The sequence below is a fragment of the Pinus tabuliformis genome, chromosome 8 (assembly GCF_031772625.1).
Source record: "Pinus tabuliformis cultivar Carrire ecotype Pingquan chromosome 8, CPIR1, whole genome shotgun sequence".
Classification (NCBI taxonomy): domain Eukaryota; kingdom Viridiplantae; phylum Streptophyta; class Pinopsida; order Pinales; family Pinaceae; genus Pinus; species Pinus tabuliformis.
Window position 1 is genome coordinate 609,269,519 of NC_142294.1, and position 24,364 is coordinate 609,293,882.

The window sequence follows — 24,364 nt, forward strand, 5'->3', positions numbered from 1 at the left end:
ATTTCTCAGAACAAACCATGAGAGCGTTTTAAGTTTAGTGTGGAGATTTCGTTTCCAATTTTTTTTTCGACCACCAATGTGATGCCGCAGGCCATAAGAAGAGGATATGGCCATGTAAGCCGATTTGGCTTCCACACTACCCGATGTATTATTCCAGGCCCAGATTAAATTATCCTCCTCGTTTGAGAGATGAACTCCATTTTGAGACAAGGTATTGATGAGTCTTTCCCATCCTACGACAAGGTTACCTTCAAAATAAAGATCGGAAGAGGTAAGCCACTGACCCTTGGAATAGTCAAAAGGAAAGGAATTGAAGGCTTGGGCAAGCATATATAGGCCTTTTGAATTGAGAATATTAATTAGAGGCTCAAAAAACAAACAACAAGGAGAACCACCTAGGAAAGGGTCTTTACCTAGGCGAATTTGGCAACCGTTCCCAACCTTCTAGATCAACCATTTAAAAATCCAAGAGAAAGAAGACATAAGGCTCCTCCAAACTAGAAAGCCAGAAAAGGAACCAAAAATAGAGCCAACATTCCCGATCTAGTTGATTAAGGAGAATATTTTAAGATATTTATCCTTAATGACTTGGCTCCACAACCCATTCCCGAACAGAGCTCCCCAAAGGTTTTTTAATGTAAAAGCTTTCCCAAACTAGGATAGGTTTTTTAATCCTCAACCCCCCATGCTTTTTGCCCTGGAAAGAGATTTCTAGCTGTTTTTCAACTTCCTCCAAAATGACCTGTCTACCAATATGGGTAGCCTCCTCAAAGAAAAATCGAGGGAGCTGATTAATGACCTGCAATTGGTCCAATAAATTATTGGCAGAAGGCTGCTTGAAAAGAGACGAAAAGTGAGAAACTGCTGCCCTTTTTAGATCTTCTTGAGATGAGATCATATTTCCATCAGTCTTCTTCAGTTCCCATTGTTGAAAATGTAACTAGTTTCGGTCTTCATAATTGTTGTACTCATTTCAATATGTATCCTGTGTAACAAACAAGAAAAGAAAGAAAGTATTATTAAAGCATGGGTTTCATGCTCACTATTGATGGTCTTCTAGGTAAAAGCATGTTCTTCGTGCTTTTATGCTTTGTTAGGTCTTAGGATTTATTGTCACGAGTCAATGAAGTCAACACCATGTTTATAAAAACCTTCCAGGCAATTTGTAATTGTAAAAAGAATTATTTTTGAGTCTAGAAAGTCCTGGAAACTCCAAGAGTACAAGTTGGCCTAAAGGAGGGAATTTGACCCCTTGAGAAGGCTATATAAAGGAGTAGTTCGACTTCATTTGAGACTCACTCGCTCACAAGTTTGATCTACAAGAAAGAATTTGATTTGTCGCCGGGAAAGGTAGAAGGAGAGTGAATGTCTAGAAGAAGCTGGAAGGATGAAATTTCTTGGTTTTGGGCTCTATCTCTCTCACTTCTGGGTTACAAAAATAGGACGAAGTTGTAGGTCCGAGTTGTAGTAGGACAAAGTGCAGAATTTGGTAGCTAGGAGAGGCAAAACCCTTATCTTGACATTGTTCTAACAGGGTTTCCAAGACGCTAGAACAAAGTTGCTAGGTTGAAGTTGCAGGTCGAGTAGCAGTGCTATCGCAGGTAGGTCGAACTTGCATTGTGTAGCAGTTTGGTGCAAAATAAAGGAAGGAGTTGAGAAAGGGGCGACTTGGTACTAGGAGAAGGACTTGGTCTAGGGATTGGGTCTTTGTATCTCATTTGAAGCAAATTCTAAGAAGAGAATAGTTTCCAGGTTTTCGTCTTGGAGGGGTTTTTCTCTGGCTAAGAGTCTATATTTGTGTCCTCTTTTTGTTATTCTTCATATAGTTTGATGAAAGATCTAACTAAAGAAGATAACTAAAGACTCACAAGCACTACAAAGGTTAAGGAAAATAATATATAATAATTTCCGTTTTACATTTTCTAATGTGGTATTAGAGCTAAGGTGAACAAGGAAGGCAGCTGGAAAGGAAACTAGAAAGGATTGTTGATGAAAAGATAGGAAGCTCTAGAAGCCTGAAAGAAGACTACAAAATTGTCTCTTGAAGGGATCTGGTTAAAGGCTTGTTGGTAGAAGACCCTTCTAATGTATTGTTTCTACATTGAAAAAGATCAAGACTACATCAGTCTCGCAAGGAGGGTGTTGATCTCGCAAAAAGGAAGTCTATTTTTGAGGCATCAATCTTGAAAGCTGTAACGAATAAAATATATATAAATAATATAAATAGATATAAATAATATAAATATAAATAATAAAGATAAATTATAATAATGATTAGTAAACTGGAAATTAGGTTGAAGAGGCATGTCTAAATGAGACATGACTCTTCATGAAAAGACACTTGCTTGGTATATAAGCAAGCCTCTCATTTTCATTTGTAAATCATTCATTCTTATTCTTATTCATATATTTAATATAATATTTGTATCCTCATGGATATCTTGATAATCCAAGTCTTCTGTGATAATTAATCTATAGAAGGAACTTTGTTCGCTTCATTTGGTATCAGAGGAGTTCGGTCCTCTAGGTTGCTTAACCGGTGCACAGAGATCGTTCTCTGATCCAGGTCCTTGGCTATCGAAATTCGTGAACCTTGCTGCCGTACAATTGAACCATTTTGCTCAGAATTTGGGAGTTTCTTATTTTCTCCATTTTTCTAGGTCTTTGGCCATAAAAAAAAAATTAACCAAAAAAAAAAAGTAAAAAAATAAAAAAAATAAAAAGAAAAAAAAAGTAAAAGAAAAAACAAAACAGATACAAAATCTCATACCGAGTATATTTAAAACTTTTTATGTGGAGAAGCCCGTGGTTTTAAAAATAACCCATGGTAATAGCCCATGGTATTTTAAAAGTTAAAGAAAAAATAGGGATACAAAAGCTCTTATGTGAAAGGTAAATATTACTTTTTACAGGAGGTTTTAAAAACAACCCATGGTAATAGCCCATGGTATTTTAAAAGTTAAAGAAAAAACAGGGATACAAAAGCTCTTACGTGAAAGATAAATATTACTTTTTACTTAAAAAGTATTGTGAACATCGTGACCGTGTCATATGAAAAGACGTGACCTTTATATTTATTAAGTGTGGTGACATCATAAAAGTTTATATTAAGTGTGACTTTTATATTAAGTGGGATGACATTAAAAGTTATCAAGGGAGTAATTAAGTATATAAAAAAATGAGACCAATTTATTTTTAAAAAAAGAAGTGAAACTATTATTATTATAAGATAATAAAGTTATTTTGAAAAGGGGTCTTAATATAAAGAAATACATACATATATAGAGGGAAACAATATAAAGGAGTATTTTTTTAATAAAAGGGTATTCAAGTTTTAACAATCCACATTAAGGGAGAATATTTGAAAAATATATATAGAAGAAATAAGTGATATTTTATAATAAAAATAGCTGTAGTTGACATATTGTTTACATAAAAACATCAAGGCAAAAATGGAGACTAGTAATGAAAGGTTTCCTGAAACCCATAGTACATGTGTTTGCACACTATTTAACATCAAAGGATCACTAGTAGGAAGAGACATCATAATCTCTATCAGTCCTACTGAAAGAAGTAATTATATTAGTCCTAAATGTGCTAATCAATTGGTGATCCTGAATCAAATATAGTTGAAACAAATATTTTTGGCAAACAATACGATATAAGTAATCTACAGATAAATATTGGAGATTATAGTTTTACCTCACAATTCACCGTGAAAACCTTATGTTTTAACGACAGTGACATTGTTTTGGGATCACCATGGATGAAAACTCTAGGTTCCTTTATTCTAAATACTAAGAATTTTTTTTTAACATTTTCTTACAAGAAGAAGAAAATAACACTCCAAGATGTTATAATGAAACATAATTCAGTAAAGCCAGAAGATATATCGGATATTTCAAAAGTAATTTCTCAAGAAGGTAAAAAATTATTACAAAATATGCAAAATGAAATTGACAAAATCACTGTTGACAAAAATGAAGAAGTTTCTCGACTTAAAAACCATAGTGAAAAATTATTGACGCAAATTAAGAAACTTAAGAAGGATAAGAAGTCATTAGAAAACAAGGTACAACAATTTATCAAGAAAGAAGTATCAAATGTAGGAATTCAAGTTGATGACAAAACAACAAATACTGATCCAGTGAATATGACAACTCAAGAAGACAAGTCAGTTGAAGAAACGACACACGTAGATGTTGCAATTCAGACAATGAACATCCCAAGTGAATGTTCCGTAACCATCTCAACAACATTTTTGCCAGAATAAAATATAAAACTTGGCACATGCCTAGTAAGGAGAAATCAAACCAAAAAAATTCCATATCGGCATCCGAATCATGAGAACAGACGAATCAACCATGCTACATATTTGAACTAGTTAGAACCGAAACAACAAATTGATGTTCCGGATAATAGTGATGTAATCTCAATCTAGTGTTATGCTAACAAGTCGTTACAAAATTCCAGCGATCAGAGTACTATACAAAAGATTAATCTGGGATGGTCTGATCCCTTCTCGGTGCGACAATTTTGTTTGTCACTAAGAAGATCATATCAACCTGTATCGACGAGGATGACTATTCCGAGACAGAAAGACTTTCGAAGCCGAAAAAGAGATCAAGCCTTTTTTCATCGACAAGCTTTGAGGAAGGAGGCAATGTAACGAATAAAATATATATAAATAATAAAGATAAATTGTAATAATGATTAGTTAACTAGTAATTAGGTTGAAGAGGCATGTCTAAATGAGACATGACTCTTCATGAAGAGACACTTGCTTGGTATATAAGCAAGCCTCTCATTCTCATTTGTAAATCATTCATTCTTATTCTTATTCATATATTTAATATAATATTTGTATGCTCATGGATATCTTGATATTCCAAGTCTTTTGGAATAATTAATTTATAGAAGGAACTTTGTTCACTTCAAACGCTGTTGGTGGAGGAATCCTAGGGAACATCTTTCAAAGACCATCAAGAACTCTTTAAAGGTCTTGAAAGAATCAAGAAGGTTGGAGACATCATTAAGGAAAATTTTGGTCATCAAGTAATATATTATCACATCATGCTTGAACCTTCAAGTCACATGGGTTCTTTCTACAAAGAGGGAAACAAGCTCATTGGGCCATCAAACTATCTAGCATGGAAAAAAATAATTGACTTGATATTAACTAAACAAGAAGTAATGGAATATGTTATTGGGGAAATTACTGAACCTGAGAAAGATAAGACAAAAGAACTAGCAAAATGCAAGAAAGGGGAAGTAAGGGCACAAAGGATCACAGTGGAATCCATTAAAGATTCTCTTGTTTCATTTGTTGCAAATTTGAAGACTTCCAAGGCCATCTATGACAAGCTAGTGAATTTGTATTCGGTAAGTACAACAGGACAAAAGATGTCGTTGAGGAACAAACTATGCAGAATAAAGAAGTCAAAGGATGAGGACGTGGCATCCTTTCTCATGAGAGTCTCTCAACTAAGAGACCACCTGCAAGGACTTGGGGAACCTATTACTGATTCATAAGTAACCATTTGTGTATTGAATGCATTGCTGCTAGAATGGAGCAACTTTGCAACAAGCATCTACCCCAAGAAGGATTCAATTTCCTTTGATGAGTTGTGGGTGCAATGCATATTAGAAGAATCAATGACCATGGTCAAAGATGATATTGGATTTGATGAGCAATCTCAAGCCTTTCTAGCTTGAGTCAAGAAGTTGAAGAAAGGAAAGTTTGGTAAGTCCAAGAAGAAAGACATGTCCAAAGTACAATGTTTTGGATGTAATGAATTTGGACACTTTAAGAGGGACTGTCCAAACAAGCAGAACAACAAGAGAAAGGAAAGCAGTGAAGCTCATGTAGCTGAGGTAGTGGGAGAACTTGAGAAGAAAGCAAAGAAGGAAGAAGTGAAGGATCTTTACTACTAAATAAGGTTCATTGACTGCCAGGTTCTCTGAGAATATTTTTTCTTTTAGAATAACATGTTTTGCATAACATAATAGAAAGAAGCATATGATAGGAGCATGTCTAGAATTTACATAATTAAGTTGCTTTGTAGAGATCATCTAAATAGATGGATAGATAGACCATTTTCGCATATTGATCATCCAGGCATTATCTAACATTATGCTAGAGGAAGTCATCATGCTTAGGCGGATCATCATGATCTTGGAAGAACCATAATTATGAAAGGTTCTTGGAAGAAGCACTATGACAAAGGCTAGTAGACATTCCATGTAATGTGGAATCAATACCAGTAAAGGGATGAAATAATGCAATGGGTCAGGATACAGGCTCTTTGCGCGATATATAAATAGCTAGATGATCGGATAAAAGCATAGGAATGCATGCTGGATATAAAACTTTGGATAAGATTCATGTATAGAATCTTGTGGAGAAAAAGTTGGTCATAAAATATTCTTAGGTATATGGTGTTGGAAAATCACAAAGGCAGAAAGATTTTCTTTATGTTGATAATTACTTGTGATATTCTTATTTTCTTATTAACTTTCTTATGTTCTTTTTTTACTTCAGTTCATCAAGCAATCACCAAAACAATAACACGAAGATCACATACACCAGATGTAGGCGGACAACCAAGGAAAACGCCCTATCTAGAGGAAAACCCAGTCAACAACTCTTCCTTTAATAGTTTCACGAGATGATCCAAGACTCCTTGACCTAGACGTAGACTTCCTCCAACCACCAAGTCAGCGCTTCCCTTCTTCAGTAGATGATATCCTCCAGTAACAACTTCTACCTAGTACTTCAATCTTGCTACAGTAGAATTTCGTCCTTCCCAACAGCAGAACTTCGACCCAGCAGCAGAACTTCGACCCAGCAACAAAACTTCGACCCAGCAGCAGAACTTCGACCCAGCAACAAAACTTCGACCCAACAGCAGAACTTCGACCCAGCAACAAAACTTCGACCCAGCAAAATCCAGAATTTTGATCCCAGTAGCAGAACTTCGACCCAACAAAATCCAGAATTTTGATCCCAGCAGCAACCCAACAAATTCACACGTGTGAGAGAGATGACCCAGAAAAACTTCAATCTAGCAATCCTTCTCCTTTCTCCTGCAATTTTGTACATTTTCTGCTCCTCCTCCTTCTATATCAAACTTGTGAGGGAGTGTCTTCCAAATGAATTGAATTGCTTGTATATATACCCTTTTCTGGAGTTCTAATTACCCTCATGTAGGCCGACTTGGTGTGGAGGTGACAAATGACTTATTTTACTCAATATTAATTCTTTTTACATGATTCAAAAGCCCAAGAAGGGGGTCCCTTTAAATGGACACTAATTGTAATGACTCAAGACAAAACCTAGAAGTCCTCAATGGGGATTGACCTAAAACATGGTGAACCAAGCATGAAACCTATGCTTTAATAAGTCATAATAATAATAATAGTAAAATTCCTTTTTCTTTCTTTTGATAAATACATTTCATTATGACTCCAATACAATTATGAAGACCAAACCCAGTTACATTCTTCAACACTTGCTCTTAACTAGGGAGGTATTCATACTTACACATATATACACAAGTACATGGAAGATCTCAAAACACATGAACCATTAAGAGTTTAGGCACTTACGGTGCCACGGACTAGATTCTTGACCAGGTACAATCTATTCGGGTGGGACTAAGATGGACTAAATCTTTCAACCTCTCTAGGTACAATTAGGCATACTTGCTAACCATCAACCCAAGGAACTAGGTGCGTAATGCAAGGTAAGATCTCTATGACCAACACCACCCTCCCTACTTCTGGAACTAGACATCAACACATGTGCCGACCAGATGTCCTCCCAGGCATTTTACAAACACAATGCCTCAACTCATCAAATCTCTTTTGATCAAACAGATCAATAACCTCAAGCATGCTTTTCAAAAACTTCAAGAGATTTACCTGAATAGTCACAACCCCAATTAGTAACAACCTTTCAAATACTCATGAGTAAACACAAACCTTCGGGGTCTTCAGACATCTTGATGCTGCTTCACAATTTATCATAGTAGGACTTAGAGGCTTCCCAACAAGTCTAGACAAAAGTTTCTTCAATCATATAACTTCCTTTCCTACTTCACATGCAACAACAACGAAATCCTGCTTTCCTTCTTTCAACAACACCTCAATATACATTCTCCAATTTCTTCTTCAAGGTATTCATCATGACTATAATATGCCCTCCCTCTCAACTTGGGAGATATACCCTTTCTTTTATCCAGGCTCCCTCTTAACTTAGGGAGATCAACTTCTTTCTATGACATCAAAGAATCTTTCATGGCTTCCATTCTTCTTATCAGAGTCATCTTGATCATCATCATTTCATATAACTTCCTTCCTCATGCTTATCAATCAAATCAACTTTACTTACGAATATCTTCAGCATCTTGAAGATTATGTACCTGCACAACTTAGATAGCAAGTACAACCAAATACATATATAGAAGCATGAACTTAACTATATCATAATGGAAGCATTAGACTTTAGACATCAACAACCTAAACTTAGTTAGGCTCATAATCAACAAGAGACATAATTTTAAATTTCAACTACTTGCTAGGGTTTTGTCATAAACCCTAGACTTCATCATCAAGACTTTGAACAACTCAATCAAGATAACAATCTTCATTATATCTAGGGTGTCAATATTTCTTCCAAATATATGACATACTCTACTATAATATATTGCAAACCCTAGAAGCAATTCAAACAAGTATAGTTCTACAATGCATCCAACAACTTCAGAATTCATATGTTAGACTTCTACTAGGATTTAGTGCAAATCCTAGATTCCATACGTGAGACACTAAGCTTCAACAATCAAAACCAATCACAACACAATCTAATATGATCAAATTCTACTAGGGTTTGTTGTAAACTCTAGATTCAACATCAAGGCCAAACAATAACATCACATCATATCCTAGAATATCAAACTTCTACTAGGGCTTGGTTGCAAACTCCAGAACTTATCAACAAATAGGTTAGCACAAATACATGTCTAGGATTTCATAATCATGCATGAGCATATCAAAATCCATTCGGGTCTTGCTTATAAACCCTACCAAACCCTTAAGATCTAGGGTTTCAATACATAACACAACAAACCCTAATTTTCCAAAAACTCTTAAGGTCTATGATTTCAACACAGATATTATCATCCAACCCTAAAGGACTAGGGTTCCCATACTACTCCAAACATGACATTACCATCAAAACCCCAAACATCAAAAGAATAATATTTTTTAGATTTCATTAATAACCCTAAGAAGACTAGGGTTTCATCAACAATATCAACACACCCTTAGGTTAGGGTTTTATAGAGAACCTATTAGGGTTCCACAAACATGATGATTTTAATGAGGGTAGATTCAATCTAATGATTAATCACCTAGACAAGAATCTTTAAGATTCAAAGGTCCTAGACATAGCACTTGTTAGTGATGTAAAGCAGATTCATTTAGAATGAATGAATGTACCTTTATCTTGAATAGAACACATGTTAAGTTTTAAGACATACCTTTGAGATACTTTCTAGACAAACCTTACAGGACATCAATTCCAATAGATCCTCTCCATATCCCTTGAGCATATCAGCAAGCTTTTCCTAAACAATGAAAATATAAAATAAATATTATTAACATCTAATACAAACACATTTGGATAGGAAAAGGAAAACCAAATATAAAAGATAATACAAGGAGTAAGATACTTATCTTTGGGAAAATGGTGAGGGCTCCCTCTTAATCCAATCTCGATGGATACCTATAACTTTAACAAAACAATTCAACAATGTTTTTCCAAAGCATGTTAAACCTACAAGTACTAAAAATCAAAGCATAAAGGAAAAACAATTCAAAACTTAGAATAGAAGGATATGTAAGGGATAGAGTCCCTAAGAGTCCCTGGCAAATATGTCTTTCACTTTGGATCCTTCCATATTGTTCTTCTTTGGTGAACCTTCGTTGGCAATGTTTGCTCGATCCCTATCTCTTCTTTTATTCCTTGGATTCTTAGGACAATTACTTCTATAGTGACCCTTCTTGTGACAATTGTAGCATTCAATCTTGGATAGGTCTATCTTGTTCCTTGGCCCTTTGGACTTCTTGAAGGTTCACTTTATTCTTGTGATAGGCATTCGAGATTTTCTCTTCTTCACTTTCCTTGTTGCTTACTAAAGATATTCTGACTTCTTCTTGTCTACATGCATTCTTGAATGTAGGAGTATCCTTCTAAATCCCTTGAGTGGAATCTATGTTGGATATATATGGGATGATCCACTATTAGGCTCATGGTGAATATTTCTGTTTCTCTAAACTTTGCTTTCTCTGTTTCACTTGATTCATCTGTAGGCTTCTTTACTTTTCCTTTGACTAGATTCAAGTTTTTATTCTTTTTGAGGATGAGATCTATCATCCTTTTCCATGCCCTGTAATTGGAGGCTCCTTCTAATTTGATTTCTCCTTTCAATGAGTTAGACATGGTTCATGAAGATAGCAGGCTTATATGATCCCCTTTGATCACCCTTATTCAACTTCTTGAGATTTCCTTATTCTCCTTTTAATAGAGCTTCAGGCTCCCTTTTTCTTTCTTCACCTTAGCTCTGAAACCATGTTGGAAAATCAGAAAGGTAGAAAGATTTTCTTTGTGTTGATAATTACTCGTGATATTCTTATATTCTTCTTTTACTTTAGTTCATCAAGCAATTACCAAAACAATAACACGAAGATCACAGACACCAAATATAGGTGGACAACCAGGGCAAAACCCCTATCTAGGGGAAAACCAGTCAACAACTCTTCCTTTAATAGTTTCATGAGATGATCCAAGACTCCTTGACCTAGACACGAACTTCCTCCAACCACCAAGTCAACCCTTCCCTTCTTCTGCAGATGATATCCTTCTAGTAACAACTTCGACCAAGTACTTTGATCTTGCTGTACTAGAGTTTCGACTTTCCCAACAATTGAACTTTGACCCAGCAACAGAAGTTCGACCCGACAACAAAACTTCGACCTAGTAGTAGAACTTCTGCCCAATAGAACATTGACCCAATAAAATCTATAATTTTGATCCTAGCATCAACCCAGTAAATTCACATGTGTGAGAGAGATGACCCAGAAAATCTTCGATCTAGCAATCCTTCTCCTTTCTCTTGTAATTTTGCACATTTTCTGCTCCTCCTTCTATATTGAACTTGTGACACAGTGTCTTCCAAATGAATCGAACTGCTTGTATATATACTCTTTTTTGGAGTTCGAATTACCCTCATGTAGGCTGACTTGATCAGGTAAGGGCCGACTTGGTGTGGAGGTGACAAATAACTTATTTTACTCAATAATAATTCTTTTTACATGATTCAAAAGCCCAAGAAGGGTCTCTTTAAATGGATAATGACTCTAATGACTCAAGACAAAACTTAGAAGTCCCCAATGGGGACTTTGACTTAAAACATGATGATCCAAGCATGAAACCCATGCTTTAATAAGTCATAATAATAATAATAATTCCTTTTTCTTTCTTTTGATAAATACATTTCATTATGACTCAAATACAATTATGAAGACCCAACCTAGTTACATTCTTCAACGTGTGGATATATGATGCTTGAAAACAATAAGAATTTAAGACTTTCTCTAGAATATATATAATAATGATTAACGTATAGTATATACTATACTCTCTGGAAGAAAAAGTTGTAACTTGGTAATCAAGTTTGATCCATGGGCACTCTGATGCATGAAGAAAGTTTGATATGGAGAAGGACCATGAGGATGTTAATGGACTGAGAAGGTCATCATGAGGTAAGTATGATTTTCATTATTATTGGTTATCTGGTTAACATATTATTTTTGCTACCTGAGAGAACATTGCAGGATATATGATGACAGTTGAGGCAAGTTCAATTGTATGGATGAAGGATATTGAGGGAAGCTTGATATCCTATACCTGGCAACCGTAAAGTCAAGTTATTGAGATTGAAAGGTAGCGGTACAAGAAGATAACTTGAAGGTAAAGGAAGGTCACTTTCAAGAAGCAGCCATGATCAACGTGAAGTTTGGGAAGGTTCAGTGTAATGCCTTCATATCAAAGAAGAAAGTGATAAGCACAAATATTGGCTTGAAACCTATCACAAGATCGAAAAGAGAAGGTGGCTCCATGATACCTTGAAAGAAAGAAAGTTCGATGATGTAGAAGAAAGAGGGAGCCAGACAACTATGAAGAACTGGTAGTTGATACCTTTTTGAAGACAAGCTATAAGGCTTGTGAAGATGATTTCCCAAATAGAAAGGAAGTCTAGATCTCCTCGGATTTTGAGAGTGAGTAAAGGAGTCTCCATGTACAGGAACAAGGTTTTATTCTCAAGATTAAAGGAGTATAGGGATGTCCTCGCTGTTTGAGAGGTAGTGATGTTGGATATCACATGTGCATTCTCCTCTTCAGGTAACAAAGAGAGAATGAAGGAGGATTGGATAAGCATCTGTGGTTTCCTTAAGGATATAACATCCAGGGAAGGAAAGGGACCGACACTCTTGGAGGATGTGACAGGTATCCAAGAAAAGAGTGGTCGAAGAGGACCGATATTCTTTGAGGACTCAGGAATGGAGATCCAAGATAAGAATAGTCCTGAAAGGACATACCTTGTAGACATCTGGATGGGGTATGTACCTTGTAGAGATAGTGCGATATCACATGTAAAGCCTCCCAGCATAATGCTCTTGATTAAAGTAGAGCTTGTCCAGTTAGGCGTCAGGGACAACGTTGGTCTTGATGATGATGCTTATAATATGGCTTATCAATCTGACTCTTCTTGAGAACTCTTCAGTTTGAGGTATGATGTTGTAATGGTTGTACAATTATGAATACCTCCCTAGTTAAGAGCAAGTGTTGAAAATGTAACTAGTTTCGGTCTTCATAATTGTTGTATTCATTTCAATATGTATCATATGTGACAAGCAAGAAAAGAAGAAAGAAAGTTATTACTATTAAACCATGGGTTTCATGCTCATTATTGATGGTCTTCTAGGTAAAAGCATTTTCTTCATGCTTTTAGGGTTTGCTAGGTCTTAGGATTTATCGTCATGAGTGAATGAAGTCAACATCATGTTTATAATACCTTTACAAACAATTTTTAATTGTAAAAAGAATTATTTTTGAGTGGAGAAAGTCTTGGAAACTCCAGGAGTACAAGTTGGCCTAAAGGAGGGAATTCAACCCCTTGAGAAGGCTATATAAAGGAGTAGTTCGACTTCATTTGAGACTCACTCCTTACAAGTTCGATCTACAAGAAAGAGTTCAATCTGTAGCTGGGAAAGGAAGAAGGAGAGCGAAGGTCTAGAAGAAGCTGGAAGGACAAAATTTCTTGGTTTTGGGCTCTATCTCTCTCACACGTGTGAAATTCTAGGGTTTTTGGGCTGCAGAAACAAGCCAAATTTGCAGGTTCAAGATGGAGTAGGACGAAGTGCAAAATCTAGTAGCTCGGAGAGGGAAAACCCTTATCTTGACCTCGTTGACCTTGGGAGAGCTGTCTTGCTCTAAGTAGGTCTTAGGAGGAGGCTATATTAGGGTTTCCAAGAAGCTGCTATAACGAAGTTGCTAGGTTGAAGTTGCAGGTTGAGTAGCAGTGTTGTAGCTGGGAGGTTGAATGTTATGAATAAATATATAGGAAATAATGTAAAATAATGTAAATGATAATAATCATAAATAATGTTTAGTTAAACTAGTAATTAGACTGAAGAGGCATGTCTAAATGAGACATGACTCTCCATGAAGAGACACTTGCTTGGTATATAAGCAAGCCTCTCGTTCTCATTGTATCATCTTATTCAGACATTTTAATATATAATATTCGTATCCTCATGGATATCTTTATATTCCAAGTCTTTGGGAGTAATTAATCTGTAGAAGGAACTTTGTTCGCTTCATTTGGTATTAGAGTAGTTCGGTCCTCTAGGCTGCTTAACTGCTGCATAGAGCTCATTCTCCGATCCAGGTCTTTGACCATCGAAAATCGTCAACCTTTGACACGCTTGGAGATTCTCCATTCCACCGGATTCGCCAGCCTCTTGGCTATTAAAAAAAAAATTACATAAAAAAAAGTTATTTGAGAAAGAAAGGAAGAGAAAAAAAAAATTATGGAAAAAAAATTATAAAAATTATATATATAAGAAAAAAAAACAAAACTCAAAAGCTAAATTAAAAAAAAAGCCGGTTTTAAAAAATAAAAATATATATATATATATAAAGAAAAGTTGTACCACGCCCACTGAAGCCACCAAGGAAAATTCATAGTCACTGCAACGTTCGAGCACTGACAATCCGACGATGCCAATAGATAGCCTCGCTCGCATAGTTGGAACTGCTCAATGAAAAGAGATTTACCAACATAGCTGATTGTAGGTCGTATGCAACACCACCTCTCCTGCCTGCTCGCAACTCCCTGCACAACCTTCTCCGTCTGCAGCCGTCACGTTCCTTCGACAGCACCACCGTCGGTCATCACAACAAGTGTTGCCGCCTCTCCCTTCAACACCGCACGCCAGTACCCTCCCACCGATCGATGCCATTCACCCTCCAATACAATCAAGCCATTACTGTATTAGAAATCATATTGCTGCATAAAATAATTTTTGTCGTATAAACCATCAGTCATACCCCTCGCCGTACGGTCACGTTCTTCCTAAACTTTGGTTTAATTTTGAAGCGTTAAAATTACAAAGAGCAAAATAAATGTCTATCAATATATTATTTCACTGAGTTGACAAGAGGACGTTAGGGAAGACGCTGTGAAGATTTAACGAAAACAAAAAAAAAATATATGTAATTAAAAATTGTTATCCAAATCTCCCTTATAAGTCGATTTTATTTTTGAAGTTCGTAAAAAAAATTTATTTAGAGTTGAATCACTCATTACCAAGAAGAAGGTTAGAAAGTTAAAAGAGGGCGTAGAAATAATTAAAAGGAAAAAGGCAAAGATTCTTAAAGTTATAAAAAAAAGAAAATTATAAAAGAGTACCAAGTTATATAAGGTCCGTTATTTAGTTAAATATAAAGTTAAATGCAATATATATACCATAAGGGTAATAAAAAGTGGTTGGAAGTTTTATAAGATTTAGAAAAAAAGAAAGAGTAGTTGAAAAGTGTTAAGGAGAAATATTAAAGGAAAATAAACTATATATTAAATAAATAAAAAGTAAAAAAAATAAAAAAATAAAGAGGAAATTAGTCGAGTCAAGGTTATTTAAAAAAAAAGAGAATATTTGAAAAATATATATAGAAATAAGGGATATTTTATAATAAGAAAAAAGCTCAAGTTGACATATTGTTTACGTAAAAACATCAACGTAAAATGGAAACTAGTGAGGGAAGATTTCCTAAAACCTTTAGTAAATGTGTTGACACACTATTCAAAATCAAAGGATCACTCGCAGGAAGAGATATCATAATCTTTATCAGTCCTACTAAAAGAAGTAATTATGTTAGTCCTAAATGTGCTAACCAATTGGTGATTCCTGAATCAAATATAGTTGAAACAATTTTTGTTGACACGTGACAAACAATACGACATAAGCACTCTAAACCTAAGTATTGGAGATTATATTTTTACTTCGCAATTCACCGTGAAAACCTTATTTTTTGACGATTACATTGTTTTGGGCTCACCCTGGATGGAAACTCTAGGGTCCTTTATTCTAAATACAAAAAAGAAGTTTTTTACATTTTTCCGCAAGAAAAAGAAAATAACACTCCAAGATGTTACACTGAAACCAAATTCAGTAACGCCAAAAGATATATCAGATATTTCAAAAGTAATTTCTCAAGAAGGTAAAAAAGCATTACAAAATATGCAAAATGAAATTGACAAAATCATTGTTGACAAAAATGAAGAAGTTTCTCGACTTAAAAACCATAGTGAAAAATTACTGACGCAAATTAAGAAACTTAAGAAGGATAAGAAGTCATTAGAAAACAAGGTACAACAACTTATCGAGAAGGAAGCATCAAATGTAGGAATTCAAGTTGATGACAAAACAACAGATACCGATCTAGTGAATGTCACAACTCAAGAAGAAGACAAGCAAGTTGAAGAAAAGACGCGCTTGGATGTTGCAGTTCAGATGATAAACACCCCAAGTGAAGGTTTGGTAACGAACTCAACAACATCATCCCCTGAAGTAAATCAAAAAATTTCCACACACCTAATAAGGGAAAGTAAAGTCCCATATCGACATCCGAATCATGAGAGTAGACAACTCAACCAAGCTACGTATCAGGACCATTCAGACCAGAAACAACAAATTGATGTTTCAGAGAATAATGACGTAAAATCAATCTCGTCTTATGCTGACAAGTCGTTACAAAATTCCAGTGATCAGAATATTCCACAGAAAATTAATCTAGGATGGTCTGATCCCTTCTTAGTGCGACAATTTTGTTTGTCACTTAGAAGATCATATCAGCTTGTATCGACGAAGATGACTATTCCGAAACAGAAAGACATTCGAAGCTGAAAAAGAGATCAAGCCTTTTTCATCGACAAGCTTTGAGGACAAAGCTTTTTGAGGAGGAAGGCAATGTTATGAATAAATATATAGGAAATAATGTAAAATAATGTAAATGATAATAATCATAAATAATGTTTAGTTAAACTAGTAATTACGCTGAAGAGGCATGTCTAAATGAGACATGACTCTCCATGAAGAGACACTTGCTTGGTATATAAGCAAGCCTCTCGTTCTCATTCTATCTGTTATGTAAAAAATTAGTTAATTTTAGGCTTAGTTAGACGAAAGGGCACGATCATAAGATCATGCCCTTTCCCAAAGGGTGCCCATGGCGGTATATAAGCCAGGAACCCCATTGTAATCATTCATCATCTGTCAATTCATCATTTTAATAAAATATTTATACATATATTTCTGCGTATCAGAAGTTTTTTACTTCATCTGGTATCGGAGCGGTTCGGTTCTTAGGCGGTCCACTCAGTCTAGCTGCATCTCGCTGTGCACAACTGTATTGACTGAATAGACGTGCGTTCCCCCAGCGGCAGTGGAAATATATATATATATATAGACAAGGTCGGATTCCTAGCAGTTCTTTTTTCTGGACGTAGGCAGCCTGTGCGTGGGGGCATCGGGTCACCAAGGATCCGCTGTCTGCTTCCGTCTGCGTGAGTGAATTAGCATACAAAACAACAAGGACGTCTGCGAGTTAACAACTGCCACCGTGGAAAACACTGCAATCGCTGTTTGCTGGTAAACAAGAATCTCGTGGCCACAATCGGACAGGAAGGGCCACGGTATTTCTGTGCAGATACGGGTCACGATAGGAGCAACGGACGTGACCTTTGGGTGTACGTGACTCTCCGTATAACATACAAATACAATATATATGTATGATATATATAAGTTATATAATATATACTATAATATAATTATAAGTTTTATATATATATATATATATATATATATATATATATATAAGTTAATTTAATGAATTAAAATGATTTTAATTAATTAAAAAGTTATATATATATAAAAGTTAATTTAATTAATTAAATTTATTTTAATTAATTAAAAGTTATATATATATATATATATATATATATAAGTTAATTTAATTAATTAAATTTATTTTAATTAATTAAAAGTTATATGTATAAAATTTATTTTAGCTAATTAAAAAAAAGAGGGGAAAAATATTTTAGCTGGCAAGTAAATACACGCCCCCGCAAACCCGCTCAATGTCGACAATGACGATGGTGGATTTCCAAAAAAAATTGTTGGATGCGGAGCATAAGATAAATAGCAACCACGATGAGGTTAGTAAAAGATTAAATGAATTCCAGATCAAGCTTGGGAAGCAAGCTGACGAAATCAAAAATCTTCACAATACGACAAATCGAATAGAAATAAAGATGGAAAATCAACTGTCCAAAGAGAAGTAAACATCAGAGATACCTTAACAATGCTAAAACTTCTGTGTAAAAAGATGAATTGTACACCCGAACAACTACTAAAAGAAAATGAAGAGAATCAAGAACACATCTCATCAGATTCAACAAAGTCAACAAACTCTCATGAAAAAGTTGAATCCCCAAGAAAATCAGCGACACCCCACCAAGAAGTGAGTAACACAGCCTTTACAAACAAACAACTCTGGGATAACTTTACCAATCAACACCCTTTTTTCGCTCAACCATTAGCAACATACCAGCGAAGGGCAAAAGTCGAGATGCTTAAATTCGATGGAAACGAAAAAAACAATGTTGCATGGATAAATAAAGCAGAAGAATACTTTGAGATATATGACATCATTGACGATGACGAAAAGCTCAGGCATGCATCCATGAAAATGGAAGGAGAAGCATATAACTGGTATATGTGGTGGAAAAAGACAAACACGTCATTGGCTGGAGAAAATTTAAAGATGCATTCTTTAAAAGATTCCAAGGTGTAAGAGAAGAAGAGTTCTTTTCAAAACTCATCAAGTTACGACAAAAAGGAGGTGTGGACGAATACACTCAAGAATGGGAGACCTTAGTAACACGAGTACCTGGGTTATCAGAATCTCGTCTAATTCAATCATACGTCTCGGGACTCAAAACCCATTTAGAAGCAGAACTTGAGATGCATGGCATTACATAAATAGAAGTAGCAAGACGAAAAGCAAAAACATCCGAAAAGAAATCCGAACCAATATTTTGGTCAAAAGTGGAAAAAACATATGCAAGACGAAGGATACCCCAGTATGTGGACTCAAACAATACGAGATATGTTCCACCACATCGTCGTGAAGATGACAAATCTAATGTGGAAATGCAAAGGATAAAAGAGAGTAAATGTAAACGCTATGGTGAGAAGTGGGATCCCAAACATAGATGTGCTAAAGGAAAAGAACCAAAGAACCTATATAATTGTGAAGCAACCAATGATTCAAACAGTGAAGATTATGACATAGAAGAAACAGAAGATGCCCCAGAATTCTCACCAGAATTAGATGACGGAAGTATTCCGCAAGTGTCATTATCAGCTATGACAGGTATATCACAACCTCAGACCTTAAAGTTAAAAGGACACATAAAGAAGAACAACGTAGTGGTTCTCATCGACTTTGGTAGCACACACAATTTTTTAGATACAACTGTGGCAAAGAGACTCAATATTTTTTCATTTCCCTTACCAAACATGAAAGTGATGGTAGCTAACGGTAAGAAGATTGAAGGTCAATTCGCAGATTCAAGACTTCAATCTAGAGTTTCCGTTCTTCACGGTACCGTTAGGAGTAGATGTAGTCTTAGGTATCCAATGGCTACGAACTTTAGGTACTTATGCCGCCAACCATCAAGTACAATTTATAAAATTCAAATGGGGAGGTCAGAAGTACAAACTACACGGATTCCAAGCACCAAAAAATCAAGTTGTATCATCATCTCAAATGATGAAGATGAGTCGAAAAGGAGCACCCGCTTATGTAGTACAATGTCACCAGTTAGAAATGTTATCTGCAAATATGACCAGTGAAGAGTCACCAGAGATACAAGATCTAATTCGGAATCATGAAAAAGTAATTCAAGACCTACCTATGAAGATGCTGCCTAATAGGGAAATTGAGCATACAATAGAAGTCAAGGCAAGATCAGACCCTGTCAACATCAAGCCATACCGATATCCACATCACCAAAAAACGGAAATTGCAAGATTAATCCAAGACCTTTTAAAATGTGGGACCTTGATCATCTTGGAATATCTGATCAAGTGGAAGGACTTACCAAAGAAGACGCTTCTTGGGAGAATGAAGCATTTTGTCAACAACATCCGTCGTTGCGTATGCTTTGAGGACAAAGCATTCTTTCGAGAGGAAGGCAATGTTATGTAAAAAATTAGTTAATTTTAGGTTTATTATTTAATTTTAGGCTTAGTTAGACGAAAGGGCACGATCATAAGATCATGCCCTTTCCCAAAGGGTGCCCATGGCGGTATATAAGCCAGGAACCCCATTATAATCATTCATCATCTGTCAATTCATCATTTTAATAAAATATTTATACATATATTTCTGCATATCAGAAGTTTTTTACTTCAGTATCATCATATTCAAACATTTTATTATATAATATTCGTATCCTTATGGATATCTTTATATTCCAAGTCTTTTGGAGTAATTAATCTGTAGAAGGAACTTTGTTCGCTTCATTGAAGTTGCAGGGTGTAGCAGTTTGGTGTAGAATAAAGGGAGGACTTGAGAAAGGGCTGACTTGGTACTAGGAGAAGGACTTGGTCTAGGGATTGGGTGTTTGTATCTCATTTGAAGCAGATTCTAAGAAAAGAAGAGTTTTCGGGTTTTTCCCTTGGAGGGGTTTTGCCCAGGCTGAGAGCCTATATCTGTGTCCTCTTTTTGTTACTGTTATTGTTCTCGATATTGTTTGATGAAATATCTAACCAAAGAAGATAAGATACTATCAAGGTTAAGGAAAATAAGATATAATATTTACCGCTTTACATTTTCTAACACCCATATTCATTATTCACTTTCCTATGAGTGGCATACTCGTGAATATTTTTTGTTGTTGCCATCCCCCTGAGAAATCCAATTTTCCCTACTCTTGATTGTCCAGGACTCCTCATTAAGCTTTAAAATGTGTAGTTTCTTCGACTGGAGATTGCACAGGTGACTTTTGACTTCTGATGGGAATGAGTCTATGAAGAAGGATTGACTGAAAAAGTTTTATCCCGATAGAAGCAAGTTCACATTCAGAGATTTCTTCCTTTCCTTCTCCCATCTAATCACTACTTTCTTCAACATGTTTAACTTATAGGAGAGGGAGTCCATATCATAAGCAAAATTTGGCATTTCTAGCTTAGGCTAGTAGCCTCTATCAAGATTATTAAAATACATATCCTTAAGCCATGCATGATTAAATTTGAAGGGATAGAAGGATTTTGAACTCTGAAAGTCAAGCTCCAAGAAAATGTGATCTAAATACTATCAAAGACAGTCCAAGATTTATATTGCTTATGGAAGAAGCCAAATTTTAGCCATTAAGAAGCGATCCAACCTTTTTGCAATCCCTTTGCCACCTATCTAACCATTTCTCCATGTGGGGGTAATAGAAGGACAAATGTCAATCAAATTCACACTTTGGAACAAGTTTGTGAAATGAGAGGCCAAAGGGTCTATCTTGGCCCTACTGCCCCAAACCTCATTGGCCGACATAGTTAGATTAATATCTCTAGCCAGGATCAACTTGTTGCAACCGAGGAGGCCACTAAGGTGGAAGGTGTCCTAGAAACCTATCCTATTTTTGTATGGGCCATAAACATTTGCAATAATCACTAGACTAGAGAAACCCCTCCAATATCCTTCCATAATAATCCCCACCTTCGACTGGAATGCATTGAAAGATGCTTGTAAAGGATCCTAGATAGCCGCTAAACCCCCAAATTGGCCATCTGTATCTGATGCACATACACACCACCCAAAACAAATTTTCGAAAAGAAATCCATGGCTTTAGCTTTGAACACCATGGAATCTTGAAACAACATCACGGAGGGATGATAAGGCTCTATTAATGTCTCGAGGGAAAGGAATTTGGAGTTTCCTCTGATCGCCCTTATGTTCAGAGAGAGCAAAATCATTTCTAACACCCATATGTGGGCTCCTGCACTCTAAGGGCCCGAAAAGAGGAAGCAACATAGGGGGAATTCTGAGAAATGCAGGAATCCCGAGAGTAGCCATCCCTAGCCATGGATTTTTTATTTTTTATTTTTTAATTTTAATTTTAATTTATTTATTTATTATTATTTATTTATTTTTTTATTTTTTTTATTCTCTGATAGTAATGTTTACGTCAGAGAAGACTGGGATGTTCACTAGGGATGAGGTCAATTAGGAGTTGAGAATCTACAAAGGGGAGGGCTTCAAAATGTTGCTGAATGACAAAACGAAAGACAGAGGGATACCAGAGGAGGGATTTGAGGCACAAGAATACATTAGAGAAGCCGAGTGGATCAGGGGAGGAAAGGAGTTTATATCCAGAGTGCCTATAGGCTGTGACTAGCTCCCAGAGGATGAGATGAGAGAGGGAGTGGGCACCAACGAGACAAAGGAGGAAGAAGATTGAAGGGATAGGGGAGGTAGAGGAGGGGGCTAGGGGGCTAGAGGGAGAAAAGCCTGATCATGAAAAGGAGTTATGAAGCCATTATTGGCTAGATTAAGCCCTAAAACAAAGAGATAATTCTTTAACAAACAAACATTCGAAGAGGAAGAACGACCAGATGAAACAAAAGAATATTTAAGATCATCCAACATAACCATGTGTATTGGAGATAAAACCAAAATTAAAGAGTCTTGGAATGGGGCTACCTAAAGCGAGAAAGCATCTGGAGAAATTAATTATTGTTGAGAGCTGTTGGGAGTAGCCCCCTAGTCCAACAAAACCTTTGTTGGCTCAAGTAGCTGTGAGGAAGGAACCGAAAAGTCCGAACTGAATCCAATAGACCTGGACAGATTCAAATGATGAGAAGCCGAAGTATCTTTTTCTGAGGTCCCAGACGAGACTCTGTCATGCAATTCCAAGGCCGATGGGCCAACATAGGAGGATAAGAAGTCCCCCATTTCCATGGAATTTTTGCCCTTAAATTGAGGAACACGAACCCTGCGCGACTTCCAACAATCCTTCCTCAAATGAATTGTCTGGTGGCAGCTAAGGCACCGGAAGGGAACTTTCCAATAGTCCAAGCACTGGACATAAAAATTTTCACCGCAAGAGATAACCAGTTCATTAGGGAGCCACTCCTCAGTGTCCATATCCACAAGATCCATGCAATCCTTTTATCAAACTCCACTTGAGATTTATTGTCGAAGAAGATAAATTTCCTCAAAGTGTTTGCAACACTGATGAAAATATTCGTTGACAAAAGTTCATGCGGAAAACTTGGCAGTTTAACCCAGAAGTACTTAAGTATTTGAGCCGAGGTTTCTCACTAGAGTGGTTAAATATGGTGTGCCATCTTTGTGTTCAAAGAAAGCCTTTACCATTAACCCACGAATATTTTGAAACCTTGATCAAATCTTCCTCTCGTAAGAAGTGAAACACAAGCTAGTCATTTGCTAGAAGGCTAATCTTCGAGTACCCAAGAATGTGTTTCCATGTTGACTCAACCCATTTTTGGATACTTTCTTTGGAGAAAGAAATATAGAACATCTTGCCTACCAACGTCCGCTGCAGAAGACTCGATACCCTATTAAGGTTGACATCCACCCCGAGGCTCAACGAAGGTTTGTTCTCACCTGCTTTGAAAGCTTTCTAACGTCGCTGATTCCTTGTGGCCTCATGGCGCAGATCAGAGCAAACCGACGAAAGAAACAAAACTTTGTGAGGCTCGAGCTGGGGGGATGGCTCCGACTGAGAACTTTTCATTAATTGGAGCATTTAATGCCTCAAATCCTTGACCACCTGCTTCAACCTCTGTTCTCGCAAATACATTTCAACCCAAAGACATCTGACCTGCAAACTAGGAAACACCCTCCTCAAGACTCGGACAATAGAGACTAGCTCCTTGAAAAGCATTACGGCAAGACACATGAATCTAAGGGGAAGCGGGAACCTTCAACAATGATTTAGAACCTTGGGAAACCATATCTAAGACAGGGGCGTTAATATCCTCAACCACTAGACCCTCTAACACAAACTGGGATGTCACCAAAGAGCCAGGGGGGAGGGCAGGACTGAAAGACTAAAGGGTTTGCAGGGTTGCACTATCCACTGGGAGTGAACTACAAGAGAAAATGCTCGCTTCAAATAGAACTCAGAGGAAGTGCAAAAAATAGGCGGAGCCTCATCTGGTTCCCCCCAAGCGTTGAAATCAAAAGAGTCAGGGTTGCCTGACATCATTGATAGAGAAAAAAGACAAGAAGGAACCAAACAAAAAGCTGATGCACCACTGGCCGCCACCGGGGAAGACGAGAATGAGGGCGAGATTGAATGTCTGGAAAAGGGAAGAAAACTGCCTGAGAAACCCTCACAGAAAAAACATCTAACAACACCCTGATAGCCAGAGGAAAACCCCGAGAAATCCGCCTTGCAAAAAATCTTGTGACTCACGTTGGAGAGAAAAAAGAAAAGCACATACAATTGACAAATCCCTCTCGAAGATAGGGAAAGGACAACAACACAACACTACGAGTCCTCGGCCAAGAGACAACATGATCTAACAATCTACATGATTCCAAACTACGAGAATCCAACCACGCACAAGAAAGCCAAAGCCGCCATCAACTGTTCACAAACCTTAGTTTCCATAGGGTATAACTCTGAAAGTACAGCAAACCCAATTTTG

General features: G+C 36.4%; 1 protein-coding gene and 1 pseudogene across 1 annotated transcript in view; both read left to right on the forward strand.

Moving 5' to 3' along the window:
* LOC149236974 (uncharacterized) overlaps nt 1-24,364 on the forward strand; it is a 166,050-nt gene that overhangs the window by 133,348 nt on the left and 8,338 nt on the right. The gene's annotated exons all lie outside the window — the stretch shown is intronic.
* Nucleotides 1-24,364, forward strand: part of LOC149236976 (DNA-directed RNA polymerase II subunit RPB1 pseudogene) — a 49,909-nt pseudogene that overhangs the window by 20,632 nt on the left and 4,913 nt on the right.